At 41.5% G+C, this 17937-nt stretch overlaps 1 long non-coding RNA gene across 1 annotated transcript in view; it reads left to right on the top strand.

Annotated features, from left to right (window-relative positions):
- LOC124798433 overlaps nt 1–14316 on the top strand; it is a 95739-nt gene extending 81423 nt beyond the window's left edge. The window contains exon 2 of the long non-coding RNA XR_007016941.1: nt 13106–14316. This is a non-coding gene — a long non-coding RNA (uncharacterized LOC124798433). The remainder of the gene's footprint in view (nt 1–13105) is intronic.
- The last annotated feature ends 3621 nt before the right edge of the window (nt 14317–17937 follow it).

Here is a 17937-nt window from a genome sequence, read left to right as displayed (position 1 = left end):
GTAGTAATCATCATCCAAAACAGGCTACATGTAGATAACGTGTGGTATGCACCGCACGTGGTGTTCCTCTCAGAACATTGTGGTCGTGTTCAACATGTAATGTGCCCATTTGTCTAAGAAAAGCCAAAATGTACTTTCAGGCATTTCATTCTCAATGATAGTATACTTGAGAAATGGTTGTGTAAATAATTTTTTAGAATTCTTTCGTTTTTACCTCGCAATTTGTCAGCAAACAAATAACTAGTATTATAGGTAGTAGTGAACAGAATACTCACAATTTGACTGTAATTAAAAAAAAGCAAAATATTGTAGAACTGTATTTAAAATTTGTTTGTTGAGAAGTTTTATAATTGACAAATCATGTTTTCCTTGAAAAAAAAAAACCTCTGCCCCTCAGAGTTAAGCTTACTCAACGATGACTTTGAGTATTTAATTCTGTAAAAGTATTACGTCCTAGCTGTTAGCCTCAGCTGCACCCACATGTCAGTAGCACTGTTAACGATGAGTGACTGTAAGTGAGCTATCATACATTCTGTAACGTTAGCTGTTCCCACGTGTCTGCATGTTCGGTTAATAAGTATAGCTCGTGATGTGTGCCTCCCCCACCCCCTCCACCTTCCCCATCGCTGTCAAGCGGTGCATGTGGAAGGGTGTGGGCAGGAGTGTGCATCATGCTGTTGAGGTAACTATACATTATACAACATACATATACATCAAATTTAATAATTTAACATGGCTTATGTTCAATGATGTAAAAAATCGACGATTCCGTACTTCACTCGCTTAGTGTTTGATACCTTATTTTTTTGTCTTTTTACGGTAGTATTTCTTCACAATCGGTTCAGCAGCTTGGTCGTGAAAACGTTAGTCACTTCCGCTTACATACTATTATGAATGGCATTTCTATTAACTAGGTCCGTAGTTGTCGTGAATTTCCTAAATGACGCCATGTCGCCTGCAACTGTTAATTTCTAGTTTACTTTTACAGTTCTGCACAACATATTGCTGCATACAAAGTGTGATGGTGTTTCAGTATTATGTGATTTTACTCCTGTTTTGGACCACCGTACCAGTGGTATGGTTTTTATCGTCACTAGCCCTTCCCTCCAAACGTTGCTGTGGCTGTCTGCATAAATGGAGAAGAAAAGAGAAAGCACGTGTTTGTAATACGTGCGGGAATTGTATTTACCACCTCCTCATCCTCCCCCCCCCTTCCCCCTCTCTGTCAAACTCCTTTCTTCCGCCTTTCTATGTCCATATTCTTCTCTCTCTCTGTGTGTGTGTGTGTGTGTGTGTGTGTGTGTGTGTGTGTGTGTGTGTGTGTGTGTGTGTGTGTCCGGATGTCATTTGAGTATTCGATAAAAATTCGAAGTAGATCGCTCAAGAACTTACGACTAAACGAACAGCGAATGGTACTTGAAAATAATGTAGGACCTATACTGAGCAATAGTGCGAAAATAAATTTAAAACACAAACAGCTGAAAGCAAAACAGAACAACTTAAAAAATTACGCGTTATTAATGGAAAGTGGAAACAGGCTCAAGGAAATTATAGCACTTACTGAATAAGTGTAACAATCCAGAATAAGAGTGTACCAACTAAGCAGTAAAACTTACGGAGGAGAAAATGCCGCCCTCAAAACCGTAGCTAAAGGAGGGGCTTTACACAGCTAACTGCCCTTTACAGTAGCAGAAGGTGGTATTAGAAGAGAGGATAATCAAAGATATTCGTCACTTTGAATGTGTGTGATAATTGTGCCTCCCTTAGGAGTAGCCATCGCCTACTGCCTACTACCTCTTGAGCGCAGTCACACCATCGAATGAAAACTGAAGAAGATATTTAGGGGACCCTGCAGAAGACATTCTAGGCCAATTTAGAGTTGAATGGCGGTTGCAATCTACTGGTAACAGCAGATGGAAACAGATTGGTATGAAGTGAAAGAGCAAAGACCTGATTTATAATTTCTTCTCCCTCTGAGATGGAAGAAGAGTATAATAACGCTAACCCATTGAGCCATCTGTGTGGATACACCACGATGAGATCCGCCAGTCGGAGGAAACACTACGGTTTACGAGTCGACAGTGTGGCTGTTGTTACAGTGTATTCTGTCCAGTCCAACGTGGGGGATGCCACCACATTGTGATCAGATTTACTTCAAAATTTTTACACCTTTAGTAGGCCATTAAAACAACAATGTGCAAGTAACAAGGTGCACTTCAGTAACAATTCGGAGAAAATCGCAAGAGAACTTAAACACATCTATTACGTAATTGATGTTTCTCTACGTAGTTACCGGATGTAAGATAATTATGTAGGAAGAAATGGTTAGATTCCCGGTCGGACTAAATTTTTGATCTATATTTTTCGTCGCTGGTCATATTATTTAAGACATTTGAGAGTTGATATGATTCGAAAAAACCATGTGTATTTGCATGAAGTTTTAGTGAATTTCATGTTATTTAACTACTTAATAATTTTAATAAAATTTATTTATTAGAACAAACATGGATAAAACTACCGACAAGTAAATGAAGAAACAGAGTTTTCCTGAAAATGTATGCCCGTCGTGATTTGCGAAATCCCTTATACACGCACTCTGGTGAGGTACCCGGAACTACTTTGCACCTCGGCGCTTCGAGCTCCAGACACAGAGGCAGGTTCCATTTGGCAGTTAACCTGCGTAGCGGTGAGACGTTGCAAGAACGAATAGAGTAGGTGCAAATTTTTTGAATATCACAGAATTTACACTTATGCTATAAAAATGAAAGTTCGAGCGGAAGTCGAACCATCACCCCCATACGCGATCACTTTACGAAGCTCGAACGCTAACTACTTGACCACCATGAACTCTTAACGTCCGGCACCTACGCACCCATACATCAGTTACATAATAGACGCGTGAGACTTCTCTTGCGATTTTCTCGGAATTGCTAGAATAGTGCCCCATATTTCTTACAGATTATGTAGTTTTAAGGCCTACTAAAGGTGCATAAATTTTGAAAGAAATGTGAACCAAACACGTGGCCTACCCTTCTATTACCTGACCACGATATTATTGCACTTGACCTCGCGTTGCCCGTTACCGGAAACATGCGGTGGCGTTACAGTAAACAAGTACAATCGTGAGTAAGAAAAACTCATCGCCCCGCGAAAGATTTCAAGACAATTGTGCTTACAGTATCAAATGTTCCAGCCTGTCCTCGTGAAACTCACTCCCAGATACAATAATATTGTGGTAGACTAACATTGCGCTCTGTCCGTGGTTACTTTTTCACGATAGTAAACACTGCGCTACGTAATCTTTCGCAATGGATGTTACGTAATTGGATTCTTCTTAGCGCTGAACGTAAATCACAGCCTGTCGAGTACCAACTGTTAATGGCGCAAATGACTTGCTGCTGCGTTGTCCTTCCCACCGTACGCTGGGATACGCACTAGGCGAGGAGCTGCGGAGTTACAGGTCTCATCTTCTGCAGTTCACCCGTGTTTTTAACTCTCCTCGGAAATTTCGCTAAATTCTTGTTATTTCTACAATTTACCGTGTCCTTAGGGAGGGACTTTTTTCTAAAAACTTCTTGAAAATATTAAACATAATTTTCTGTTCGTTGCTTTTTAACCGCATTTCACGTCCATGTTTCACAGCTGAATGCGAGGCGACTCAAAACATTTTCACTGCGTTGCTAACCAGACGATATAGTCACGAGTCACGGGACACAAAAAGCGGCTGTTTAGTGAGATTTGAACCAAGAACTAATTTTGTTTGCGTTAATCAGTGTTTTTCAAAATCACTGAAGACTTCGTGTTTTAGCGCTCCCCAGTGTATCCTTTGTTCTTGGATAACAAAATATCTCTTACAAAAGTGACCTTTATTTGCAGTGCTTTGAACGCCCGGTGTACGTGCAGTGCGACCAATGACCAGTCACAGAGCTTGCGTTGGTCTAAGATAGAATTAAAGACGCGATGTGTGATAAACAGCGTGACAGCAGTTTGTCGTGTATCTTTAATAGCAGTTGTCTCGTGTGTTTAATAGCAGCGTCAGTTACCGGAGTGGCGGACACAGAGTGTCTCCGTTCATGTTGAGCACACTAGAGTACGGACTAGAGATAAACTAAAAGATCCGAAAATGAAAGGCAGCACGTTAAGTGCAGCGAACGGGCTCAATGTTGGCCGTGTCGTTGTCATTTATTACACTACTGGACATTAAAATTGCTACACCACGAAGATGACGTGCTACAGACGCGATATTTAACCGACAGGAAGGAGATGCTGTGATATGCAAATGATTAGCTTTTCAGAGCATTCACAGAAGGTTGGCGCCGGTGGCGACACCTACAACGTGCTGATATGAGGACAGTTTCCAACCGATTTCTCATACACAAACAGTAGTTGACCGGCGTTGCCTGGTGAAACGTTGTGATGCCTCAAGCAAGGAGGAGAAATCCGTACCATCACGTTTCCGACTTTGATAAAGGTCGGATTGCAGCCTATCGCGATTGCGGTTTATCGTATCGCGACACTGCTGCTCGCGTTGGTCGAGATCCAATGACTGTTAGCACAATATGGAATCGGTGGGTTCAGGAGTTTAATTGGGAACGCCGCGCTGGATCCCAGCGGCCCCGTATCACTAGCAGTCGAGATGACAGGCATCTTATCCGCATGGATGTAACGGATCGTGCAGCTACGTCTCGATCCCTGAGTCAACAGATGGGGACGTTTGCAAGACAACAACCATCTGCACGAACTGTTCGACAACGTTACCAACAGCAAGAACTATCTGCTCGGAGAACATAGCTGCGGTTACCCTTGACGCTGCATCACAGACAGGAGCGCCTGCAATGGTGTACTCAACGACGAACGTGGGTGCACGAATGGCAAAACTTCATTTTTTCGGATGAATCCATGTTCTGTTTACAGCATCTTGATGGTCGCATCCAAGTTTGGCGACATCGCGATGAACGCACATTGGAAGCGTGGATTCGTCATCGCCATACTGGCGTATCACCCGGCGTGATGGTATGGGGTGCCATTGGTTACACGTCTCGGTCATCTCTTGTTCTTATTGACGGCACTTTGAACAGTGGACTTTACATTTCAGATGTGTTACGACCCGTGGCTCCACCCTTCATTCGATCCCTGCGAAACCCTACATTTCAGCAGGATAATGCACGACCGCATGTTGCAGGTCCTGTACGGGCCTTTCTGGATGCAGAAAATATACTACTGCTGCCCTCGCCAGCACATTCTCCAGATCTCTCACCAACTGAAGACGCCTGGTCAATGGTGGCCGAGCAACTGGCTCGTCACAATACCCCAGTCACTACTCTTGATGAACTGTGGTATCGTGTTGAAGCTGCATGGGCAGCTGTACGTGTACACGCCATCCAAGCTCTGTTTGACTTAATGCCCAGGCGTATCAAGACCGTTATTACTGCTAGAGTTGGTTGTTCTGGGTACTGGTTTCTCAGGATCTATGCACCCAAATTGCGTGACAATGTAATCACGTGTCAGTTCTAGTATAATATATTTGTCCAATGAATACCCGTTCATCATCTGCATTCCAGTAGTGGAACTTTCCCTGATTCGCAAAACGCAGTTCCTTTCAAGAGCTGTGATATTGATCATTGATTCAATGCGATCGACTTTTGGACTAAAAGTTTACACAGATGTAAAATCGCTTGCTCAAATGGTTAGCAACTCTGCAAACCGTCGTATAGTTTGATAAAGAACTTAGCACAGCTATGATCATGCGAGGATCAACGTGTTCGTTCGTGATGAGTCGTGGCAAAATCTCATTTTTGACATAGTACTGTTACAGCGTAATCCAGAGGATAATACACAGAAGCTGATTTAAAGTCAATCAGATGAGGATTAAAGAAGGTGTAATATATCCTCTTTAGGTGTCACAGAAATATTGAGGGAGAGAAAAAAGTGGTGGGGCTCGTGATCAGCCACATGATACTAAAACAGTAATGTCAAGGAACTGTTGCGAACACCCCCTCCCCCCATATTTATGAAAACATTGTACAGGTTTGTTAAAGATCAATAATCTAGCATGGGGCGCTGGTCGAGCGGTATCTGTTGGTGACAAAGATCACACGTGTTACTGGAAATTATGAGAAGGGAATAACATCACAGCTTGAGCATCTCAATCCCATTTTCAGTGGAGTTCCTCTACTGCTATACTGTTGGTTGGGGAGGGCCACATTTCCCTGCCTATTGACAGGAAATAATGTGCGAGTTCGTCGGACCAACTATTGAGGCTAATTTCGCATACTCAGCCCAGTGTGGCTATCCACCGAACGTTGCCATACGGGGGCAATAAAGCGTGTGCTGGTCTCTCTCTCCCCTCCCCTCCCCGCCCGCCTGCCTCTCTCTCTCTCTCTCTCTCTCTCTCTCTCTCTCTCTCTCTCTCTCTCTCTCTCTCTCTCTGTGTGTGTGTGTGTGTGTGTGTGTGTGTGTGTGTGTGTGTGTCCCTCTGCAGGTCTGTTGGTGCACTTCTGTGGTTTCAAAGCCTCAAGCGACTCGACGCCTGTGCTGTAGATAATTGCCTGTGGAATGTCATGCGCTGAGTAGTTATTAACCATTTTGAAAACACTGTACCCTTACTGTTGTGTATTTATCTTGACAGAACAAATTCTTTCTGCAAGTATTTTAGCCGTGTAATAATTGATAGATTGAGGCTTTTGAAATGAAGAGCTGTTGCATGCCGATATGGTAGTTAGCTGTCTCGGGCCTAAGTTTCTTCCCTTTAAAATTTCAGCTTTGATAATGTTTCGCTCCAGTTGTCAACAAGTCTGCGGCTGTGCCTGGCAGCATAGCTGAGAAAACGAACGCACACAGTGGTGCTAGACTTGTGCGTAGTGGTTCTAAGTCAGGTGCTGAAAACGTTAGCCACCAGTTGATGGAGAGTTCCTGTTACCCCACTCCACGCCAGGGACCGAGCATAACTTTATACCTAGAAAGCAGAGGCCATGTCGTGAAATGGTGCCTGCTGTGTGCTCCGCATAAAACCACACACATTAAGACAACAAATATTGCTTACTTAAAATCGTAATCTGTGATCTTGATACATGTACAGGGTACTTTGAAGCCCAGAATGGATATTAGGTTTTGGTAATGGGTTTTTGGATACAATGTGCCTGGAAAGTAGTTTTGTAAATCTTGAATCTGCATAATCAGCAGAGGGGAAAACTGATCAGTAGGAAGTCGTTTAAGACACTGAACCGTGATTTATTTTCAAAGAATATACTTCAGAATTTATTTTATTTACTAGCGATTCATCAAAAACATTAACACATTTAATCACACTATGTAAGCATGGAAGTAGTTACCAGGGAGTAACTGATGAAATCATAACCAAATTCCTTTTAACAAATGGGAATTTTATTCACTTTAATAGTGCCTAAAAGGATTTTTTAAAAGAAAGATTTAAATTATCAGAAAGCACTCTCTAAATATCAAAGTTGCAATTAATTCAGAGGCAGAAAGAAACAAGTTTTGACTGTATGAGCTTTCGGGCAGAGAACCTTCCCGCTCCCTTTTGACACGGCCGTAGTTACAACCGCTCACAACAGCCTCTGAAAGACTACACTGGTGCAAATCTGCAAAACACCAGATTACTTTAAACTAAAAGTTTTAACAATTTACACAAGCACACAAACTATGCACCCCCGTAGGAGGGATGGAAATGGTACAAAACACTAACAATTAAAGCACTAACAATTAAAGCACTAACAATTAAAGCACTAACAATTAAAGCACTAACAATTAAAGCACTAACAATTAAAGCACTAACAATTAAAGCACTAACAATTAAAGCACTAACAATTAAAGCACTAACAATTAAAGCACTAACAATTAAAGCACTAACAATTAAAGCACTAACAATTAAAGCACTAACAATTAAAGCACTAACAATTAAAGCACTAACAATTAAAGCACTAACAATTAAAGCACTAACAATTAAAGCACTAACAATTAAAGCACTAACAATTAAAGCACTAACAATTAAAGCACTAACAATTAAAGCACTAACAATTAAAGCACTAACAATTAAAGCACTAACAATTAAAGCACTAACAATTAAAGCACTAACAATTAAAGCACTAACAATTAAAGCACTAACAATTAAAGCACTAACAATTAAAGCACTAACAATTAAAGCACTAACAATTAAAGCACTAACAATTAAAGCACTAACAATTAAAGCACTAACAATTAAAGCACTAACAATTAAAGCACTAACAATTAAAGCACTAACAATTAAAGCACTAACAATTAAAGCACTAACAATTAAAATATTAACCTTGCCACCGAAGGTGCAACTTGATTTTAACTTCTAAGAAAGGTCTTACGGTGAAAGGGTGGCAACTTTATATACTAAAATGATCATTTAAATAAAAGCCCATGAAATGAAATCTTATATAAAATTCTACACCAAACAAGTTTACATGCTGTGCAGTACACAGATACCGCCTCTCAAGATGATAGGGAAGATCGAAACATATGTCAGGCATTAGGCCGTTACACTCTAAGCAAAAAATTCGTTAACACACGAAATCCGACAGACATGACAGAGGCAGCTACTAATGTACGGTAGATCGATAGGGAGATTACCGAACAACCCGAACCGCAGGTTGCTCTAACCCGCCCATACTCCACAAGTTAAAAAACGGACCACCCAATTTATAAATAACCACCTTCCCGCGGGTGGGCAAACGGAGAAGAATGCGGCTGGTGACCTCAACAAGAAAACTAGTAGAATTTAGCAAGAGTAAATGAAAGAAAAGATCACCAATCACTTAACGTCCAATAAACTGCGATTTCTCGAGAAGACCTGGCGCAGCACCCCCAAATCGCTCTCCCGAACCGTCCGCTGCCAGCCGCTTCAACGGACGCAGGAAGGCGCGCCGATCTCCCGTCTCACGGCGTCGCAGCTCGCACCGGCCAGACTGATGTCGTGGGTTGACTCCTGTTGCTTTCGTGTCTACCGTGAAGTCACTACCCCTCGCTATACGCCGCGGCCCACTGGACTCACGTGGTGACCTCACATGCGCCGACGCTCAAGACGGACAAGTCATCTTGTGTCGCAGTGCGCGACCGACCAACCGGTGGATCCAACCGCTAGTGACCATTGCCTGAGCAAACTCGAGCGGACTGGCGGCCTAACGCGCAGACTCAGATGCAGGAACTAATCCCCGACCGGGCGACAACTCGCTGAATTCTCTTACTGACGGAGTGGAAAGACACTCATTTTGCCGGCTTTAAAGGTTTGATCCGAACGTCAGACATACTAGCACTCCGAACGACAGACACACTAACTGCCTAACAAATGCGGACGAGAGACAGACTAGCAAGCTGGGGACGAGAGACTGACCAAGACTGTCCCTGGCGAGCTCATAGCGCTCCTTAAATGCACGTGAACAGGCAACCTTTCACCTTTCCCACCAGAGGGAGACACCAAAGCTGCGATTGCCACAGCGGCGCCACCTCCAGAAACGGTGGGCGACTGCTTCAGACTACGCGCTGCGGCGCGCTCTTCAAAAGAGCAATTTTTACCACGGATCAGACACTCATGTGGCAATAGTTGTCTTGGGTATTAATTTCATACACCGTCACTGCATACACACATACACTGGCCCGGTGACACTTAGGTCGGAATGCAAAAGACTCTAGAGAACGTTGTTTCAGGTTTCACTAATTTTTTGCACTTGTTTGGAGTGCAAATCAATGTTAACGAGGTAGACTCTCATAATTTAGTGAATGTAAACCGTATCTGAAACGGTTTCGTGAAATCTGCTGTCGTTTTATCTGCTGCCGTTTTCTGCGACTTGTGAATTACAGACCACCTACAACACTGTCATTTTTGCTGTTGGATGTACTGTATCTTTTATCCAAGAAACACAGATTAATTATAAACAGGTATTTGCAGACAGCACCTTTTCCTTTTGAAGGTTACAGAACTGTTGGTCCGGGACTACATTGATGCACAGGGGCTGGAGAAAAATATAGAAACGCCGCGAGAAATGAAAGCCCGAACATAACTGCGGGTGCTAGCCAAGCCTGCTGGTTGCGCTATTGCATTTGACCACGAAGGCCGTCCTCAGTACTTTGCAAGTGTCCGTCATCGTCGGGATGATAGTGTGTTCTGTGTAGTTGTGAGTACACTGTCGGAGCTCTGTGAAATTGATCGTGGGCAGCTTGTTGGTGCTCGTATTGTGGGTGCTTCTATAAGATACACGAAATGTTTGAGAGGCTTCAAGAGGCGTCGTATCGAAGATGCATACCGCAGCAGGAAAGCGGGAAATAATCATCCGCTAAGTCACATTACGTACGAAAGTGTGTTGGAGTGATCGTGACGGTCATTGAAGATGATTGTGATGAAAAATACGAGAATGGCAGCTGCAAAAGTCACTGCAGAATTGAATGTCACGCTGGCTAACCCTGTCAGCACCAAAACACGAATTTAGTTCCATAAGGAGGAAATTGCAGAGCGAGATGGAGTTCCAAAACCACTCATAATTGGGAAACGTAGTGCCGAAGTCCTAAAACCTGGACAATGATGCAATGGAAAAAGTAATTAGGTCGGGTCTTGTTTCCCTCTGTTCACAATTTCAGGCTGAGTTTGTCTCAAGAGTGAAACACGGCGGGAGTTAGGCGGTGATTTGGGCCGCCATGTAGTGCCACTCTATGGGCCCTATGGTTACTCTGTAAGATCTTACTACTCCCAAGAATTGTTCCCAGGTGGTGGTGCAAGATGGGGCGCCTGTTCACACAGCTCGCATCATCCAGGACTAGGTGTGTGAGCACGAGGATGAATTTTCGCGTCTTCTCTGTCCATTTTTGACATTTTATTGCCGATTTCAGGGCACAAGTACCTTATGTTCCAATATTTGTCTTATTGCACTGATTTTCAGTGATAGACGGAAAATCAAAATATACCTCTGTTACGTTATACTTGACATCGCAGATAATTTTTTAACCATCATTGTTTAAAACAATCATTTAGATTTTGTTAAATGTAATCAGTTAAAGAGAAAGTAAAATTGCAACCATATACCATTGAAAGTTTTTCCAAAGATAGAATTCTCTTCAGAGAAAGCATGCCACCGATCCATCGATATTTCACTGTACATTGAAAACCGCCTCCGGGAGCCTAAATTATAATACGGAAGGGGAACTGCCTTTAGCACAACGCCAGGTATTTGAGAATATCCGAAGTTGCTTCTCCACTAAATTACGAACATATTTCGTGTCCCTTCAGGATATTTTACATGTCTGAGACCTGCCATTCTGGCTACGAATGATACTAGTCTGCCACGTCATCATGGATACATCTCATCATCCCATAGATGAAACATCCTAAATCTCTGAACACTGACTAAATTCATGGATGTTTAGCAATGAGAATTGTTAGCCTAATTTGAATGCTCAACCCAATGCGTTTCAATACTCACTGCACCTCCTTCGGAAGTATTCCTGCCTTCGTATTTCTCAGAAGCCTACTACTTCAAGTACAAAAAATTCATTTTCCCATACCAATAAAGCATTCTTCCCTTTTTAACTAGCACCGCAGGTCATTTTTTTAACCGGCGTCGTCAGCTTTACCGATGTTTTTGCGCAACAAATCGTACCATAAATGGCGCGGTTTGGAGATACATTTAATTTCGCGCTTCAGTTAAACTGCTTATTTTTGTAAAGCGCAGCTATGAATACGAAAATAACTAAATACGGCACTTTACTTTGCAAAAACATGTCAACCAACCGCGTACTCGCTTTGCTACTATGTCAGTCACGGCACAGGAATCGTGACGTCTTACTAATGTATTTCTGGAGGTAAAACAGAATACTGAAAATACTTACTTAAATATTTATTACATATTATTTGTAATATTTTGTGAATGAAGTTTGTGATGACAGTACGGTCTGTTGAGTAGCCGGTACTTCGATTATTGTGAAAGGTACTGTACAGAATGGTGATTCACGTGTTTGCGAAGCCCGCATCTCGTGGTCGTGTGGTAGCGTTCTCGCTTCCCACGCCCGGGTTCGATTCCCGGCGGGGTCAGGGATTTTCTCTGCCTCGTGATGGCTGGGTGTTGTGTGCTGTCCTTAGGTTAGTTAGGTCTAAGTAGTTCTAAGTTCTAGGGGACTGATGACCATAGATGTTAAGTCCCATAGTGCTCAGAGCCATTTAAACGTGTTTGCGAAGCTGAAGTACCATATTTGGCGTCTTCATTATTTATCGTTGCGCACTGTGAAAAAATCTAGTTGATGCATCGCATTAAGATTCTGCGAAGGCGTCGGTTAGAATTACGTCGGCGGCTAAAACTGATACTGGAACGAAGTTAGACGTGACGTCTAAAGTTATAGTTCTTAAGAGGGGAAATCAGCTGCTGTTTAAGATCGTATGTAATTCTCAGAATTCAGAAACCTCAGAAGCCAATTTCAACGTTCAGCGACTTCGTTACTAATATTAAACTGCCTTCCACAGTTAACACATTTTTACACGAGATTGGGGAAAAATGCCAAATTTCGTAGGATATCGTAAAAGACAAATTTAGTTATTTTTCGCATATCGTTTATGCCAAATTTTCCTGTCCCTGTCCATTATCCTCAATATCCATAGTCAGCAGCTATAAAGTTCATTTTTCCTAAGTGGTAGATTTCACACACACCTTACCCACCTTTTTGCACTGATCACTCCAAAATCTTAAGGTATGTTTCTTCCTTGTTTCCACTAAGCTGATTTAATGTCTTCCAAATTTCGTCTGGGAACTCGCTAATCTACTTTTGTTGTTGTGGTTGTTACTGCTTGAGGTTCAGACTTCAGGCAGATAAAATTCTTTTGTTAATTTCAGCTACAAAAGTAGTACTGTGCTGCCAGTAAGTCGATTATAGTTGCCCACACTGTAAATGTTCTCCTGTTGTATAGAAATTTCCCTTCACTTTTTTATTGCTTCTTTTACACTTGAATCTGAAACTGCATTGTAATCTCTATTTTGAAAGTGTGGTTACCAGTTCCAGTGTTATAGATCATTTTTTTTACTATATGTGTAAATGTTGTAAATTCTTTGGCGGCCTCTTATTTCAGTCTTATTTTCAACAGGATTTCAAACATCTTATTGCACTCACATACTTGGAAGCAACACACAGATTTGTAGTTGGATGGTCGATATGCTACAGCCTGTGCGAAGAATACTTTATCAAAATTCACAAATGGTCAGGCAACACTGAGAGGAGAGACTACATTGAGGAAGAAGATTGCCTAGAACAGCCATCAGTATTTCAAACATCAGAAAGTGTGAAGGTAAAGTGGTGGTGTTACGGTGACATCAAGCTGTGTGACATAAGTGAACTAGTTCTGAAAACTGTTTTGCCGGACGTGTTTTGGACGAATAATAATGCAAGTGTTTAAAGTCAAATTGATCAAAATATGTGAACAGTAACGTAACTGTTAAAGAATACTTACTAAAATTAGGGAATTTTGTGGTGTGATACAGATGTGAAGTGAAAGTTCTGAAAAAAGTAAATCTTGTGTCTTGATAAGACGAGATTTAATGATTCAATACAGTGTGAATTGTTTTTGTTGTACATTATAAATATGTTATAAATTGACATCATACCAACTATGTGGATGGTTGTGGCTGTTGTTTGCATGGAAATCTTCGAAAGATTGAAGAAAAACTGCGCGTACCAAGTGAGATACTGCCAACACATGGACTCCTCACAACAATAATGAACTCTCTCACGTGTCACTGATTATCAGGAACTTTCCAGTGAAGCAAATTTTGGAACAATTAAAGATGAACAGTACCTTGATAAATCCTGTAATACTTCTTCAGTGGAAGATGAGATTGAACAAGCGAGTAGCTTCTGGGTGCTCAAGGATCTTACTTTGAAGACTACTAAGTGTGTGTGAAAAACTTCAGTTAAATGGGTTACGTTGGAACAGTCACCTACTTGCAGTTTGTACTCCTTTCAGGACATTTGCTCTAATTTGATCAACCGATTCTGGCGTGTGCTGAAAATTTATTAACACACTCTAAATTCAGACTGATGCCAGAATGAACTTCCCAAGATTAGATTTAAACCCTGTTGTGGACATCAGGACCTGTGCTTCCAACATTCACTAATTTTTGTATAGAAACCTGTTGCTTTCAAAGTCAGTAAATTGAAAGTGTCACCATTGCTGCTTTGGAATAACAGGATTTAACTAAATTTATTTTGTAATATTTACCTAATTTAGAATGTGTGTTTTTAAAAAGCTTATCTATATTTTTTGTTATGTTCATAAAGTAAAGGAGATAAAAACCTGTATAGAGATGTAATACAACACACCGAAACTACTGACAGTTCTCTTCAGAGTAATGTCAACTAGTTTTTTGCAACACAGTTTGACTAAGACATGGATATTGAGTAGCTACCATATTGTCTCTTCCTTTTTGTTGATATTGAAGTTCAGAAACTGTGTCTTAAATTTCCAATGTACCGCCGGCCGAAGTGGCCGTGCGGTTCTAGGCGCTGCAGTCTGGAACCACGAGACCGCTACGGTCGCAGGTTCGAATCCTGCCTCGGGCATGGATGTGTGTGACGTCCTTAGGTTAGTTAGGTTTAACTAGTTCTAAGTTCTAGGGGACTAATGACCTCAGAAGTTGAGTCCCATAGTGCTCAGAGCCATTTGAACCATTTTTTCCAATGTACCGTGAAGTGAAATGGTGGTACTATAGTGTGTGGACAGTGCCTGTCTCGGCCTTTCATTGTCAGGTAGGAATTGCACTCCTCTTTTGTGAGCAATACCTGCATTGACTGGTTTTCTCTCTACCTCTAATTTTCAAAAACCCGCATCTATATCTTACAAATTTGATACAATAGTAATATGCAGTAGTCCGTATTGATTGTTGACACACACTTCTTTATGTAGTCAATCGTGTCATTGCTTACCTCAAGGTTTACGAAACATTGTTATAAGGACAGTTAGTAAAAGAATTTTGATTATATGCATATCCGTGCTGTTTATCAACAGATCGTTTAAGGTATATATAAATGAAGGTAGGGGGGTGTTAACTGTCTTGTATCATAAAACTGCATTGTTTCCTATGTGTCAATAGTTCAAGAACTGATAAAGCTTTGAATATAGAAATGACTTGCATGGTTTTCAGTTGATTGTGAGAGGCTGAACTAAAAGTAGTGTGCTGAGAGGAAGTTTTGCTGTCACCATTGCAAGAAATCCGCCTCCATTGTCAGAAATGAGCTCATGCACTTTGTGACAAAGTTTCCGGACACCTGGCTGAAAATGACTTAAGTTGGTGGTGCCCTCCGTCGGTAATGCTGGAATTTTATATGGTGTTGGCCCACCCTTAGCCTTGATGACAGCTGCCCCAGCTGCCGCTCTAAGCTCTCACAGTAACATGTTCAATCAGGAGCTGGGAGGTTTCTTGAGGAATAGCAGCCCATTCTTCACGGAGTGCTACGAGGAGGAGAGGTATTGTTGTGGGTCGGTGAGGAAGCCATTGCATCTTCTCCTGATGCAATCCAGCCCACAACTGTTGCAGTTAGTCCTTAATATCCTGGATACTTTAACTGAGCCAGTGTACATCAAATATGGTCCACACATGAACTCTTGGGAGAGAACTGGGTATTTTGCTGGCCATGGGAGTACCCCAGCATCACAGACAGGTCATTGAGATGTGCCATGTATAGATGAGAATTGTCATATTGAAAAAAGCTCCTTGATTCTGTGGCATGAGAGGTTACACACGAGGATGTAGGATGTTCCTTATGTGCATTCTTCTTTTCCTCTTGCAAAATCCAAAGTTTGCCAATCTACTATTAAAACTGATTATGATATGTTAAAAGTGTGATTGCGTCTAAAGTGAATGTATACTATATCAATAACTTTCCTGTGTCAATGTTGACCTCTGTAGCTTAGTGGTGAGTGTATCTGGCTCCTGTGCAGAGGATCTAGGTTTGATTCCTGGTACTATCAGTGATTTCTCATCTGTGGGAAGACTAGAATGGTTGCACTCAACCTTGTGACGTCAGTTGGAGCTACTCGAGAGAGAGGTAGCTGTTCCAAGGTCAACAAAACTGACGACGACCAGGAAATGACTGGGAGAGTGGTGTGCTGACTCCAGGCATCTCGATATCGCATGCAGTACACTGTTAGCAAAGGATGGCGTGGTGGTTGGTCAGTCCGTATTGGCCCATCAGGACCAGAAAGGGGAGCTTTGCTTTCCTACAAGCACTAGCTCTTTATTTGTAAGTTTCGTTCTTGTCGTCCAAGATACCTTAATCACTTGAGTAAATCACAGTTTTCAGTAGACTTTCGTCTAACCTGAGTTGCATCTTATATGTGAGACTGTCATAAGAAATACATCTCTGCAGTTCATCTTTCAGTCGTTTCCTCAAGTACTCCATTTTTGGGCCATTAATTACATTCATGGTCTTAGATTGACTAAATCCTGATTAATATTAACAAGCTGTCCTGTTTGTTAGGGTATCAGTTACTGGTTTCGTAATACGATTAGACTTGTTTATAAATTTATCATAAAAACTATAAAATTATGAGAGTGGCTGGTCAGGACTTACCAGGAGGTGAAATTTCAGTACTGCTGATGCAGCTATAAAAATATGTATGCTAGCCTAGCTTTGGGAACCAATAAGCCATTCACAAGATAGGAGAGGTTACATTGGAAAAGGATAAAAAGTAATGGTAGGTCAATCAAACCGTCAGAGGAAAAGGACCATCCTGTTAGTTATGAAAGCTACAGTAGTATATGTAATTTCATGTATGTGTCAACAGTATTAAAATTTCGTCACCAGAAGATAATTCATGGCTGACAATTCTGTCTCAGTTCTATACATTTTTTGAGTGAATTTTTCTTTCAGTAAGATGTATTATCAAAAACTTTTTTGTAGCAGTTAGCTATTGTAGTTGGAAAAAAATATATGGTACGAATTAAAGTGAATAATATTACTGACTCTGCAGGTACAGATTATATGGTCAGGTTACTTACAACTGTGTCAGCACATGATTGGCAAAAACAGTGCTCCAAGCATTTACAGAAATTTCCCTTTTCATGCAGGACATCTACCTCTGACTGTTCTACATAACCTTCCCCTCCCTTATCAAGCTTTTTCAGTCAGTGATGGCAGGGTACTGAAGTGGTGGACCCAGGATGCCTGAGCTGTGGGATGATTAGTACTGCCACTCCACTATTACCATAAATGCTGGACATAATTTTGTGATCTCATGTGGTGTGACAGTGGAAAATTGTGTACTTTGGAGACTGGAGGTCTTACGCTTTAACACCTAGATCCCAAAGAGGGTACAAACTCTCTTCCAAACAGTCAATCTCAAGGTGTGCTGCATCCCAGTGGTATGAACAGCTATTCAGCCAAAACAGTCATTAGCAGGCAACCGCCTGGAAACCTGTTGCACCTCAGTTGTATAAGGTTCACCTGTGTAAGTGGGACACTGGTTAGGTGGACTGTGTAGAGCCCTAGCTTTTGGGGAAACATATGTATCCTCGTAAATGCAAGAATAAATGTCTGTGGTTGGATTGACTGCTGACAATCGCAAACGTTCATGTGTCTAAGAGAGCTCAACAGAATAGTCACTCTAGAATTTGCATTAGGAAAATCAAACCTTTATTATGGTAGCAAGTGTCGGAATGTCTGTATTCTGATGAAGAAAGGAGTCTTCAGCGAATGTATAACACTTCTACAACAACAAATCTTTTGAAAGTATTACTGTAACAAAACTTTGCAATGCTATACTTTTTGTGGGGACTGCTAAATCTAGTCAAGTGACCACTCTGCACTCAAATGTTTATCAGTATGCCATTTCAGTAAAACACATGACCCTTTAAATTTCATTGGGGGCGTCGTAAGGGTAAATGTGAGAAAGACACAAGACACCTGAGATATTTTTAAATT

The sequence above is a fragment of the Schistocerca piceifrons genome, chromosome 5 (assembly GCF_021461385.2).
Source record: "Schistocerca piceifrons isolate TAMUIC-IGC-003096 chromosome 5, iqSchPice1.1, whole genome shotgun sequence".
NCBI classification, from domain to species: domain Eukaryota; kingdom Metazoa; phylum Arthropoda; class Insecta; order Orthoptera; family Acrididae; genus Schistocerca; species Schistocerca piceifrons.
Note: the sequence above shows the minus strand (reverse complement) of the source record. Positions and strands in the feature narration are given on the sequence as shown.